Below are 15,530 nucleotides of genomic sequence, written 5' to 3' on the forward strand. Positions count from 1 at the left end.
AACAATATGGCACTCTATGGTAAATCTGCATGGAGTAGACAGGTCTCAAAAACTGAGTGACTGTGCAAGAAGTAGAAGAGTGAGGAAAGCCACCAAGACACCCAGACAACCCAGGAGAAGTTACGTGGCTGTGATTGGAGAAATTCTGCACAGTGCAAGCTTTGCATTTTGTATCAGCAGTTATCCATCTTCATGATGAAGTGGTATAGAGGAGGATTCTCTTAAAAAGAAGACCTGAAAGTTTAGCTACTTGTACAAATTGCCAGAAGGTACATCTGAGATGCAAGCCTGGATTTGATCTGTTTTGGTGAAAGAAAATCCTACTCCACTCTACTCCACTAGAGCAGAGAAGGATTACTATAATGAGTTGGAATGGCGTGTGAGTCCAGAATGTGTTTGAATCTTTGACCTCAACAATTTTTAGAAGAACTCAGCCTTTTTTTTTATTATCATTATTATCAGTATTATTTTATTACTATTTCTATTTTGTCATTTCATTTTAAATGGACCACAATGGAAATAAGTGTTTTCACTTTCTTGTGTCATCCATATATTTTTAGTGTATTTACAATTATATTATGTACTTACGTTGAACATGCTAAATAGAGTCACACATGTATGCAGGCATGCACGCATGCACTAATGCTTTTAAAAATATGATTTAATAACCACCCAAACTGAGGTTAGGCTGTTAGCTTAGGAGAAAAATTTGCAGTGGAGACCTCAGGGCTGCCTGGCAAGGGATTAAGAATATGGCCTCCATTAACCAACATGCTAATGAGACCAGAACAACTATTAGTGTAAATGGAGTTGAAAATTCTGACCTGCCGAACACTTAACTGTTTCTTCTGCAGATTTCAAAATTCATATTTCTCTGAGAGAATATCCCTTTGTAAAAAGTCTCTTGATCCTCTTAATGAAATAGTGATATCTCAGGAATGTGTCACAACCTTATTCAAGAGAGTGAAGTATGTGGAATGCCACAAGGGAGTTGCCTTGGTCCTTTATTATTTACAGTTTTCATGAATGATTTAACATATATTTTAGATAAAGCTAGTGTAGTGATGTATGTGTTGGGAAAGTGAAATGCACGGACCCACGCCAGGGGGAGTAAATGAACGGTCAATAGGAATTCAAAATAAATGACAATTATGCAAATGTGCAACACAACCAAATATGCTTGAGTTAATTAATAACCAAAATGGTGACGCGTGGGCAGGCCCGAGGGTAGGAGACGCCTATCCAGAGAAGAGCAGGGACCCACGAAGTTCCACCGCCAATGGAGGCCTGCAACAACACACCAGAGCTGCCAAGTCCTGATTTCCCCAGGTGGCCACCGCTCGTGGCTGTCAGACCTGGTACTGCTGGTAGAAGCTAAAACAGGTTAGGGTGGGTGTGTGAACACCCAGCAAATAGTCAGCAACTCACAGAAATCCTCTTGGAGGAATAAATTCAGATACTCCCAGAGTTTAGAGGAAAAACTGGAGGATGTGCAGTGTCAATTGTTATACTTAGTAAGTCAGAAGTGAGGAGTGGAGACGCCAACTCCTCCAACTTCCACAAACTTGGCTACAAGCTGCAATTATAAGTCACAACTGCAAAGACTTCAGTAACAATAAATGTGCGTACGGCACAAAACGGCTGAGTTGGTTTACCTGCGTGGTAAGCTGATTTTATGGAGGAGGTGATGAAATGATGACAGACAGCTGACAGCCAAAACGGTGCACCTGGAGGATCCACCTGGTCAGTGCGCCCTCTGGAGCCCGAAAAGTGCCAACAAGCAGGGCGCCCTCTGGTGGTGGGCCAGCAGCACCTCCTCTTCCGTGGCCCACACAACAGTATGCTGATGATTCAACCATTTATACATCAGCACGCTCACGCAATGAATTACAAACTGTTTTAAATGTGGAACTGCACGATGTACGAGGGCTGTCCGTAAAGTATAGGTCCTTTTTATTTTTTTCAAAAACTATATGGATTTCATTCATATGTTTTTACGTCAGACATGCTTGCACCCTCGTGCGCATGCGTGAGTTTTTCCACGCCTGTCGGTGACGTCATTCGCCTGTGAGCACTCCTTGTGGGAGGAGTCGTCCAGCCCCTCGTCGGAATTCCTTTGTCTGAGAAGTTGCTGAGAGACTGGCGCTTTGTTTGATCACAATTTTTTCTAAACCTGTGAGACACATCGAAGTGGACATGGTTCGAAAAATTAAGCTGGTTTTCAGTGAAAATTTTAACAGCTGATGAGAGATTTTGAGGTGATTCTGTCGCTTTAAGGACTTTTCACGGTGCGAGACGTCGCGCAGCGCTCTCAGGCAGCATCATCAGCCTGTTTCAAGCTTAAAACCTCCACATTTCAGGCTCTATTAATCCAGGACGTCGTGAGAGAACAGAGAAGTTTCAGAAGAATTCGGTTTCAGCATTTTATCCGGATATTCCACTGTTAAAGGATATTTTTTTAATGAAAGACGTGCGGACGGGTCCGCGCGTCGGGACGCAGCAGACGCGGCGCGGCGGCACAGGAAAAACACCTCCGTGTTGATAACCATTTGTTAAAATCCAGTTGGCTTTTGATGGCTTTCAGTGGAGTGAGTATATGAGAAATTGTTTATCAGCTGGAGATGTTCCAACTTGTCCTCAAGGCTTCCAACAGAGGTGTTTTTCCTGTGGCGGAGCGTCGCGGCGGCTGCGAGCCGACGCTGCAATCCGCCCGCACGTCTTTCATTAAAAAAATCTCCTTTAACAGTGGAATATCCGGATAAAATGCTGAAACCGACTTCTTCTGAAACTTCTCTGTTCTCTCACAACGTCCTGGATCAACAGAGCCTGAAATGTGGAGGTTTTAAGCTTGAAACAGGCTGATGACGCTGCCTGAGAGCGCTGCGCGACGTCTCGCACCGTGAAAAGTCCTTAAAGCGACAGAATCACCTCAAAATCTCTCATCAGCTGTTAAAATTTTCACTGAAAACCAGCTTAATTTTTCTAACCGTGTCCACTTCGATGTGTCTCACAGGTTTAGAAAAAATTTTGATCAAACAAAGCGCCAGTCTCTCAGCAACTTCTCAGACAAAGGAATTCCGACGAGGGGCTGGACGACTCCTCCCACAAGGAGTGCTCACAGGCGAATGACGTCACCGACAGGCGTGGAAAAACTCACGCATGCGCACGAGGGTTCAAGCATGTCTGACGTAAAAACATATGAATGAAATCCATATAGTTTTTGAAAAAAATAAAAAGGACCTATACTTTACGGACAGACCTCGTAGTTGACTGGGTAACATCTAACAAGCTAGTGTTAAATAGAGTAAAGACTAACTGTATGATTATTGGGTCCAGGTTCAAGGTTACTTTATTTGTACCAAAAGGTAAGTTTTGTTTGGCAGTGAGTCACTACTTTCATAACAATCATATAAACACATAAATACCGATAAAAAATACAATAAATATAATAAAAATACAATGAGCAGTGCAAGTACAGGCCAATAGCATGGCCCCCAGAAGAAAGTCACAATGTGCCTGCCATCTCAATGCAAAGTAGCAAATAAATTAATTAAATATGCATTCAAAGTCATCTGTTAAGAGCACTAATAGCAGCAGGAATAAAAGTGCTCTTGTAGCGCTTAGTTCTGCAGGAAGGAGCTTTATACCTTCGTCCTCAAGGGAGCAGTTCAAACTGATCAAAAAGAGGATGTGAGGCGTCCTTTAGAACTGCCTCAGCCAATCTCTGGACCTGCCTCATGTACAGAGAGGTTGGATACAGCTGAGATTCTCCTCCAATGATTTTACAATCTGATTCAGACTGTTTATGTTTTTAACTGACAAATTTCCAAATCATGACACCAGACAGAAAGATAAAACAGATTCAATATAACAACGATAAAACATAGTTAACAGTGATTTGTCAATGTGAAAGGATGCCAGTTTTCTAAGACAGAACAAGCACTGGTATCCTCTTTTACACACCACTTCACAATTAGACTCAAAGGTGAGTTTGTCATCAATGACAGTACCCAGATATTTATAGGTGCTCACAGTTTCTACAGCCTGACCTTTTGGGAGAGTTGCTCCATGTTTGTGGGCACCCTTCCTAAAGTCAATGACCATATCTTTAGTCTTCAACAGTGGTGTCAAAAGTACACACATTTGTTACTTAAGTAGAAGTATAGATACTGCAGTTTAAAAACACTCTGGTAAAAGTTGAAGTATCAACTTGACCTCTTTACTCAAGTAAAAGTAAAAAAGTATGTGCTCCAAAACCTACTTAAAGTATAAAAGTAACCTTTAAAAAAAAAAAAGGTAGATGCCACTATATGAATTGAAAGCTTAATTTAAAAACTGATTCGTTCTACATGTGGCCCAAGACCCAAAACTACCCCCAACACCACCTGCACGAAAATGTTTCAATTCTAGAAGCTCCGAAATGAAATCTGAGACTATTCCAGACAATAAACTGGAGTGAGTGCTGAATGCATTTAGGAGAGAAAAAAAAAAATACAACTTTCCTTATTCAAATTCATTCCAGTAGTATTCTGCTCTTACTTGCAGCAGTTTTCTAGTTTGGCAGATAGTTCTGGAGGAAATCACTGAAGAAATTAAACTAAAAATATGGTTTGACCAAAACAAACTGTCATTAAATAAGACAGGGATGAAGTGGAGGTGTAATAGTCACTAGGTGTTCACAGGAAACACTTATTTCTCTATGTATTTATTTATTTATTTATGTTCATTGTTAGTTGCTTTTATATTTTCTGTTTTGTTTCTATTCAGGTTCTTTTTGCCTCTTTCTCTAGAATTGTATATAATAATCAGATTATTAATATATAAACAAAAATAAATTTAAGAAATATTACAATTTGAAAACAAATGCACCCGAACGTGATGACAGCTGCTTAATGCTAAGTTTTAACATTGAAAATGCCATAGACATGCTAACGCGTTAGCGTCGCTCCCGTTTTTAAGTTATAAAATACATCAACTGTTTCAGAAGACCATAACAGGTCGGTTTAACATAGAAAAGGTAAAAAATACTCACAGAAGTATGCTCTTTAGGGTTTTAGCGTGGGAAAATTAAGCGAAAGAAAGAAAGAATAAACGAAGCAATGGTCGAAGCGTTGCTTCAATCTGCGGACCACTGCTTCAATTGGTTCATGGTTCAAAGCAAAGCCGCGCTGCAGAAAAGTTGATTACAGGCGCACATGATGATGATGATGAATATATATATATAAACATTAAACTGAAGCCAAGAGTAACGAGGCTGTTTGTTTTAAAAATGTAAGGAATAGAAAGTACAGATACTTGTGTGAAAATGTAATGAGTAGAAGTCAGAAGTAGGCAGAAAAAATAAGTAATGGAGTAAAGTATAGATACCTAAAAAGTGTACTTAAGTACAGTAACGAAGTATTTGTACTTCGTTACTTGACACCTCTGGTCTTCAATACATTCATCTGTAGAAAAGACTTCTCACACCAGTCCAAGAAATCATCTACAACAGGACCGTGGCCAACCTCATTGTCCTGTAGCAGGCTGACAATAACAGTGTCATCTGCATACTTAAGAATAGTCCTCCCATCCCTCCAACTTCTGCAGAGATCAGTGTATAAAATGTACAAAAGTGGAGAGATAGCACTACCTTGTGGTGACCCGGTGGAGGACTGGGTCTGATCAGACAAGACCCCATTTACTCTAACTTTTTGTGTCCTGTTAGTGAGGAAGCTCAGAATCCAGCCCACAAGATTGCAACTTAGATTAAAATGTTCTAAAAGTCTTGAGGCTAAAATGTGGGGCTGAATTGTGTTAAAAGCAGAAGAAAAGTCAATGAATAAAAGTCTGGCATGTGCACCTTTTCCTTCAAGGTGTCTAAAACGTAAGTTCATTAAAGTGACTGTGGCATCCTTGACCCCTCTATTTGGCCTATAGGCAAATTGCATAGGGTCCAAGTTGGCACCTACTTGATTAATAATTTCAGTTCTCACCAATTTCTCAAAGGTTTTCATGACAATGGACGTCAAAGCTATAGGCCTAAACTCATTTAGAACTTTTGGAGTACAATTTTTGGTGGCAGGGACAACAACAGCATCTTTCCACACTTTTGGCACAGTTTGCATTTCCAGAGACATATTAAAGATAAAATGGAAAATAGGACTCAGCTCTTTAGCACAATTTTTTAAGAGGTGACTGCAAACATTATCAGGGCCCTGACTTTTTGGTTTGAGGGCACAAAAGGATTTTCCTACCTCTTTTTGGGAAATAAAAAAGTGCTGACTGTCTTTCACTTTATGCTTTATTTCCTTAATCTCTGAACTGTGAGCTAAGATATCAAACCTAGTGTAAAAACTATTCAGAGCATTTGCAAATTCAACATCTGTCTGAAAGTCCTTCAACAAGGTGATGGATCTGGACTTGGGCTCTTGAAGCCCAGCTATTGTTTTCATACACGACCAAGCAGATCCAAGATTTTTTTTTTTTTTTTTGCCATCTTTTCCTCTATTTTCCCTGCATAATTTCTCTTGGCCTTTCTCAGCACAATTTTCACTTCTTTAGTAGCATTGTGTAATTCCATGACTGACCCAGATCTATGAGCCTCTCTCTTAGATTGTAAACTGGATCTCACAGACTTTGTTACCCAGGGTTTGTTGTTAGGATATATTTTCACTTTTTTAGAAGGAATCAACATATCCTTACAATACACCACATAAGAACAGATCACATCAGCCAGTTCATCCAGGTTATCGCCACATGCTTCTTTAAATATGTCCCAATCAGTACATTCATAGCACTCCTGAAGGCAAAGCCCCGCATCACTGTTCCAGTCCTTAATTTCTCTAGTGGAAACCTTCTCCCTCTTAAGCAGAGACTTATAGTAAGGCAGCAGGTGCACAAAATAGTGATCCCCAGATCCAAGAGGAGGCAGGGACACCGACTTATTGGCCTCCTTAACCGACCCGTAACAAAGATCGATAGTTTTATCCTGCCTGGTAGGGCAGGTAACGTACTGATACATATTGGGGAGAGTCTTATCCAAGGACACATGATTGAAGTCATCAAGCAAGAGGATTGGAGCGTCAGGTGAGTGAGACAGTTTCTGCACCACATCAAAGATGACAGAACAGGCAGAGTTGGCATTAGCTCTCGGATGTATGTAAACCACAGTGATGAAGAGCTGTGGAAATTCATGGGGCAGATAATAGGGGCGAAGTGACACTGAAAGAAGTTCTATGTCTAGCGTGCAGACGCGCTCTCTAACAGTTACAGACTTAGGGTTACAGTATCGCTCACTGACATACAGACACGCCACCCCCCAGTTGTGTTATTACGAAAAACCCTATATTAAACATTAAAATTAATAATATGATAAATCAAGTACATGAGACTAAGCTGCTGGGTGTAACGGTAGACTCAAAATTATGGAAAAAACATATGAATAATATTTTTGTAAAAATGGGCAGGGGTATATCGATTATGAGAAGACATGCAAGGTTTTTAAGTTCTACAACAAATTCTGCTATTAAAGCATTATTATTAGTATACCTGGACTATTGCCCAGCAGTTTGGTCAAATGCCACTGGAGAAATGATAAATAAATTACAGATTATTAAAAATAGGGCTGCTTGTATAGCACTGAAGTGCAGTTATAGGGCAAATATCATTACAATGCATACAAATTTAAACTGGTTGTTAGTCAAAGACAGACTTTTATATTCACTGATCATTTTTACTGGAAAGATTATTGTCACTAAGTCACCTTGTATTTTGTTTAGGAATTTTTCTTTTAGTTCAGAAAATCATAGATACATAACCAGACATGCTGTGGCGGGAAACTTTACAGTACCTGTAGCTAGAACTAATGCCATTTGCTCTATTGACGTTTCAAATCCCGCAAAATCTCGGAGAGGTCACCGCGCTGCGAGATCTCAATTGAGAACTGCATTGAGACCAGTGGCGGCTGGTGAAAAACAGTCTTGGTGGGGCTGCTGTGCCAATAGATTCCCTTGCCTTGTCCAGTACAGGCGTTCAAGTGAACAGTCGGAAAATTACTACAATTCCACAATAATCATTTCATGTCCTTCTCAAAATCAGAAGTTTTACAGATAAAGTTAACCATTTACAGCTATATTAGGCCCCATTTCTACTTTGGAAAGCATCAGTATCAAATACAACACTCAAGTTCTTGAGCAAAGAACATTTCACCATTTGACACCAATTACACACATAATACACCAAACTGTACTGCACTGCCATTATCTTCAGACAAACAGATCCTGGGGTTCACAATGACACCTCCTTAACAAAAGAGAAAATATCACCAAATTTACACTCTTTTAAAATATGGAAAAAAAATTTCAATTGACAAAAGAACATTATGTACATACTACAATGTTCACACCACCTTCCAAGAGAGAGAGAGAGAGAGAGAGACAGAGAGAGAGAGAGAGAGAGAGAGAGAGAGCGAGAGAGAGAGAGAGAGAGAGAGAGAGAGAGAGAGAGAGAGAGAGAGAGAGAGAGAGAGAGAGAAAATTAAGGTAATATTTTGCATGAACATTACTGAGTGGAATGGAGGCAAACTAAAGACGCTTGAAAAACTTAAATAACTTGACTAACTAATAACACCAAAACCTTTAAATTCAATTGGTTAAAATTAATTAACAGCGTAGAGGACAAAGCAAATTAAGTATACAAAACCACTTAATTAAATGCGTTGCTAAACTTGGGTTTGTCTTACTATAAGTGTTGTGTGTACTCAGTGGCTGTTAGAATTTCTTTTAAAAACATACAAATTGCTATTTTAGGATTTTGTTTTGTTTTTAAACTGAGCAAATAATTTGTTTTAGAGTGTGGAATACTCCAAGAATATTTCACTTCTGTGAACTGATCCTCATAACGTGTAAAGTGAAATCAAAATACCAGCATGGCTGCAGCTTTGAACACTGTTACAAACAGCCCCGGCCTCCCCTGTTACCATTATAACTGGTCTGCTGTCCCAATAAAGATCACAGCTTTGACCCCCTAAAACAAACAAAAAAACATCACTCATTCGTTTTATCTTAAATTTTCATCCTCGTTTCCACACCAGGAGCAACATTGGGGAATAAATCCGAGCAGCCAGAGGAGTCAGTCCGCAGCTGGCAGAGGTGGATGCGCTCCTTTCCACCCCGCAGTAAAGAGCGCAGATCAGCAGCCTCCGTGACGTGTGCGCGCTGACAGCGTGAATGAAGCCTGACACGGTTTATAACGAGTCAGACAAACGTCTCTCCTCCAACCGGGATGTGCAACTGTCATTAAACCATGAGAAAGATCCGCACCTCCATGCGCCTCCAGAAGGATCCCCGCGAAACTTTGGTGTCATTGATTTGATTAGTTTTGTCCTATTTTAAACCTCCGAAGAGTTCTTTAACTTACTCCAGCAAAACACACGGAGACAAAATAAAAATAAATAAATAAATAAATATAACCCAAACGTCGTCGTCACCATCATCTCTTCCTGACTGACTGACTGACAGCAGCAGCGTCACACACACTCAACAAAAATATAAACGCAACACTTTTGGTTTTGCTCCCATTTTGTATGAGATGAACTCAAAGATCTAAAACTTTTTCCACATACACAATATCACCATTTCCCTCAAAAGCAATCTTCCATTCCAGCTTATTAATTAATCAAAAACCTAGACAGAGCTTTAATTCATTTGAAAGCTTGACTCTTAGTCTTGTCCATCCAAATTGGAAGTCCCAAAAACCAGTTTTATTTGTTATTATCTATCGTCCACCTGGTCGTTACTGTGAGTTTCTCTGTGAATTTTCAGACCTTTTGTCTGACTTAGTGCTTAGCTCAGATAAGATAATTATAGTGGGCGATTTTAACATCCACACAGATGCTGAGAATGACAGCCTCAACACTGCATTTAATCTATTATTAGACTCTATTGGCTTTGCTCAAAATGTAAATGAGTCCACCCACCACTTTAATCATATCTTAGATCTTGTTCTGACTTATGGTATGGAAATAGAAGACTTAACAGTATTCCCTGAAAACTCCCTTCTGTCTGATCATTTCTTAATAACATTTACATTTACTCTGATGGACTACCCAGCAGTGGGGAATAAGTTTCATTACACTAGAAGTCTTTCAGAAAGCGCTGTAACTAGGTTTAAGGATATGATTCCTTCTTTATGTTCTCTAATGCCATATACCAACACAGTGCAGAGTAGCTACCTAAACTCTGTAAGGGAGATAGAGTATCTCGTCAATAGTTTTACATCCTTATTGAAGACAACTTTGGATGCTGTAGCTCCTCTGAAAAAGAGAGCTTTAAATCAGAAGTGCCTGACTCTGTGGTATAACTCACAAACTCGTAGCTTAAAGCAGATAACCCGTAAGTTGGAGAGGAAATGGCGTCTCACTAATTTAGAAGATCTTCACTTAGCCTGGAAAAAGAGTCTGTTGCTCTATAAAAAAGCCCTCCGTAAAGCTAGGACATCTTACTACTCATCACTAATTGAAGAAAATAAGAACAACCCCAGGTTTCTTTTCAGCACTGTAGCCAGGCTGACAAAGAGTCAGAGCTCTATTGAGCTGAGTATTCCATTAACTTTAACTAGTAATGACTTCATGACTTTCTTTGCTAACAAAATTTTAACTATTAGAGAAAAAATTACTCATAACCATCCCAAAGACGTATCGTTATCTTTGGCTGCTTTCAGTGATGCCGGTATTTGGTTAGACTCTTTCTCTCCGATTGTTCTGTCTGAGTTATTTTCATTAGTTACTTCATCCAAACCATCAACATGTTTATTAGACCCCATTCCTACCAGGCTGCTCAAGGAAGCCCTACCATTATTTAATGCTTCGATCATAAATATGATCAATCTATCTTTGTTAGTTGGCTATGTACCACAGGCTTTTAAGGTGGCAGTAATTAAACCATTACTTAAAAAGCCATCACTTGACCCAGCTATCTTAGCTAATTATAGGCCAATCTCCAACCTTCCTTTTCTCTCAAAAATTCTTGAAAGGGTAGTTGTAAAACAGCTAACTGATCATCTGCAGAGGAATGGTCTATTTGAAGAGTTTCAGTCAGGTTTTAGAATTCATCATAGTACAGAAACAGCATTAGTGAAGGTTACAAATGATCTTCTTATGGCCTCGGACAGTGGACTCATCTCTGTACTTGTTCTGTTAGACCTCAGTGCTGCTATTGATACTGTTGACCATAAAATTTTATTACAGAGATTAGAACATGCCATAGGTATTAAAGGCACTGCGCTGCGGTGGTTTGAATCATATTTGTCTAATAGATTACAATTTGTTCATGTAAATGGGGAATCTTCTTCACAGACTAAAGTTAATTATGGAGTTCCACAAGGTTCTGTGCTAGGACCAATTTTATTCACTTTATACATGCTTCCCTTAGGCAGTATTATTAGACGGTATTGTTTAAATTTTCATTGTTACGCAGATGATACCCAGCTTTATCTATCCATGAAGCCAGAGGACACACACCAATTAGCTAAACTGCAGGATTGTCTTACAGACATAAAGACATGGATGACCTCTAATTTCCTGCTTTTAAACTCAGATAAAACTGAAGTTATTGTACTTGGCCCCACAAATCTTAGAAACATGGTGTCTAATCAGATCCTTACTTTGGATGGCATTACCCTGACCTCTAGTAATACTGTGAGAAATCTTGGAGTCATTTTTGATCAGGATATGTCATTCAAAGCGCATATTAATCAAATATGTAGGACTGCTTTTTTGCATTTACGCAATATCTCTAAAATTAGAAAGGTCTTGTCTCAGAGTGAGTAATTCATGCATTTACTTCCTCTAGGCTGGACTATTGTAATTCATTATTATCAGGTTGTCCTAAAAGTTCCCTAAAAAGCCTTCAGTTAATTCAAAATGCTGCAGCTAGAGTACTGACGGGGACTAGAAGGAGAGAGCATATCTCACCCATATTGGCCTCTCTTCATTGGCTTCCTGTTAACTCTAGAATAGAATTTAAAATTCTTCTTCTTACTTATAAGGTTTTGAATAATCAGGTCCCATCTTATCTTAGGGACCTTGTAGTACCATATCACCCCAATAGAGCGCTTCGCTCTCAGACTGCAGGCTTACTTGTAGTTCCTAGGGTTTGTAAGAGTAGAATGGGAGGCAGAGCCTTCAGCTTTCAGGCTCCTCTCCTGTGGAACCAGCTCCCAATTCAGATCAGGGAGACAGACACCCTCTCTACTTTTAAGATTAGGCTTAAAACTTTCCTTTTTGCTAAAGCTTATAGTTAGGGCTGGATCAGGTGACCCTGAACCATCCCTTAGTTATGCTGCTATAGACGTAGACTGCTGGGGGGTTCCCACGATGCACTGTTTCTTTCTCTTTTGCTCTGTATGCACCACTCTGCATTTAATCATTAGTGATCGATCTCTGCTCCCCTCCACAGCATGTCTTTTTCCTGGTTCTCTCCCTCAGCCCCAACCAGTCCCAGCAGAAGACTGCCCCTCCCTGAGCCTGGTTCTGCTGGAGGTTTCTTCCTGTTAAAAGGGAGTTTTTCCTTCCCACTGTAGCCAAGTGCTTGCTCACAGGGGGTCGTTTTGACCGTTGGGGTTTTACATAATTATTGTATGGCCTTGCCTTACAATATAAGGCGCCTTGGGGCAACTGTTTGTTGTGATTTGGCGCTATATAAAAAAAATTGATTGAAATTGATTGAAATATTGTTCACTTCTCCTTTGCTGAGATAATCCATCCCACCTCACAGGTGTGCCATATCAAGATGCTGATTAGACACCATGATTAGTGCACAGATGTGCCTTAGACTGCCCACAATAAAAGGCCACTCTGAAAGGTGCAGTTTTATCACACAGCACAATGCCACAGATGTCGCAAGATTTGAGGGAGCGTGCAATTGGCATGCTGACAGCAGGAATGTCAACCAGAGCTGTTGCTCGTGTATTGAATGTTCATTTCTCTACCATAAGCCGTCTCCAAAGGCGTTTCAGAGAATTTGGCAGTACATCCAACCAGCCTCACAACTGCAGACCACGTGTAACCACACCAGCCCAGGACCTCCACATCCAGCATGTTCACCTCCAAGATCATCTGAGACCAGCCACTCGGACAGCTGCTGAAACAATCGGTTTGCATAACCAAAGAATTCCTGCACAAACTGTCAGAAACCATCTCAGGGAAGCTCATCTGCATGCTCGTCGTCCTCATCGGGGCTGGACCTGACTCCAGTTCGTCATCGCAACTTCGCACAGCCATTGAAGAGGAGTGGACCAACATTCCACAGGCCACAATTGACAACCTGATCAACTCTATGGAGATGTGTTGCACTACATGAGGCAAATGGTGGTCACACCAGATACTGACTGGTATCCCCCCCAATAAAACAAAACTGCACCTTTCAGAGTGGCCTTTTATTGTGGGCAGTCTAAGGCACACCTGTGCACTAATCATGGTGTCTAATCAGCATCTTGATATGGCACACCTGTGAGGTGGGATGGATTATCTCAGCAAAGGAGAAGTGCTCACTATCACAGATTTAGACTGGTTTGTGAACAATATTTGAGGGAAATGGTGATATTGTGTATGTGGAAAAAGATTTAGATCTTTGAGTTCATCTCATACAAAATGGGAGCAAAACCAAAAGTGTTGCGTTTATATTTTTGTTGAGTATATATCACTGACAGTAGCAATCTAACGTTTCCGCATTTTTGTAGCAAGGGCTAAAATTCCGGCACCCCAAAGCCATTAATTTTGGCAATGTTGATTTGCCAAATATTTATTAATTTTCCCTAGCAACTACATACAATTGGTTATTTCGCTGCACTTCAAGGGCGCTTTGAATAACCGCCCAAGACGAGGAATGATACGTTCTCTGCTTCTGTCGGTGGAAATGCAGTGTTGAATGAGAGTCAGTTGGAGGAAGTGTTGTTTTAATCATTCATATTACATGTAGGCACGTACTATTAAGTAAAACTGACATTGATAATACTTTTTAAATATATATATTATGACTTTTCCCCTCCACATCTAGGAGGGCAGCGCCCTAGCGGCCCCTATGGGCCAGCCGCCATTGATTGAGACGCTCTGATCACGCTGCACTTTAACCAGGGCTTAATTTGAGGGGGAGCAAGCCGGAGCGCGCTCCGGAACCTCGGACGTTGGCTCCACCAGCTATTTATCCCTTTATCTAAGGCGATGGTGCCCACGCCATATTTTCCATATGCGTTTTTTTTCTTTTTACCGTAACTCCGCCATAGTTTGTCCAATCCGAATGATTCAAAGGGCATTGTAAAGCTAACACCAAGGGCTTTCCAATGATATATGGTGTATTACGGTAAACATAGCCTGTGATGTCATAACGCAGAGGGAAAACACGGAAGTTTCACACTAGTGCGCCGCTGATTCTCATTACCGTAAATTCTCATGTAAGCCCTCAATCTGAAAAATTTCAACACTGACAGCAAGCCAAGAACCCGTGCTCTCCAACAGTATGCTATATGTTGCATATATTACGGTAAAGTGCGTTCGGTGACTTTTGCAACGAGGGAAAAGTATGAAAAAGAGCGCAAAAGTGACAGAAAGGTACAGAGACAGACAGCAAAGATAAATTTAGTAATTTCTGAGGAAAAGGCAGGGTGTTAATGTCATTTGTGAAGGTGTGTGTGCGTGTTTGTGTGGGTGTGCAGTTTATTTTATGTGTGACGCACAGCATTGTTCGCAAGCCCCGCCCTTCTTTTTTTTTCCTGCACCGGAGGCACCCATCCTCTGCGCTCCGGGACCTCCCACTTTACAAATTGAGCACTGACTTTAACCGCTGCACACGGACAACACCATTAACATCGCAACATAAAACTATTTTTTTATTGTGCCCAAAACTCTCGTGAATATATTCTCTGGGTTTATATACGTTATTGTGTTTATTTTATGTAAACGTGAGAATCACAGGCTGTCTCGCCGATATTTTCAATGGGAGCTGCTGTGAGCTGCGCTCGCTTCCCGATCATGTCGTTCTGGGGGAAAGTGAAGTTTGCTCTTTAACATCTTGATTATTGTTCTTTACAACACTGTTTGTCCTCTTTGTTCGAGACTAATATATATGTCTGAAATTCGGTTTGCGTTTATTAAATTTCACGCAGATTAACAGACACGGATTATTTGTTATAATTGTTTTAGCAAATTTTCAGGGTATCATGCAGCAGTCTCTTATTAACTTGACGAAAAGCATAAAAAATACATTTTTGTAGTATAATATTAATTTACAACTGTCATCGTGTTGATTCTCTATATTGTTTGACTGCAGCGACTCTCTGGCACGCAAGGGATTATGGGATACATCAATAGGGCGAATTAAGAACACTCATCTTTAGGGGTATGAATGAATGGAATTTATTACCTGATCATATCAAACTCATTTCAAATTAATGTTTTTTTTTTAAACTTCTAAAGCTGCATTTATTAACATAATGAGTAATCTGGGTTTAATCTTATCTATACATGGAGAGGTTGTATCTATTGGTGTACCTTTACA

Source organism: Thalassophryne amazonica, chromosome 3, assembly GCF_902500255.1.
Source record: "Thalassophryne amazonica chromosome 3, fThaAma1.1, whole genome shotgun sequence".
Classification (NCBI taxonomy): domain Eukaryota; kingdom Metazoa; phylum Chordata; class Actinopteri; order Batrachoidiformes; family Batrachoididae; genus Thalassophryne; species Thalassophryne amazonica.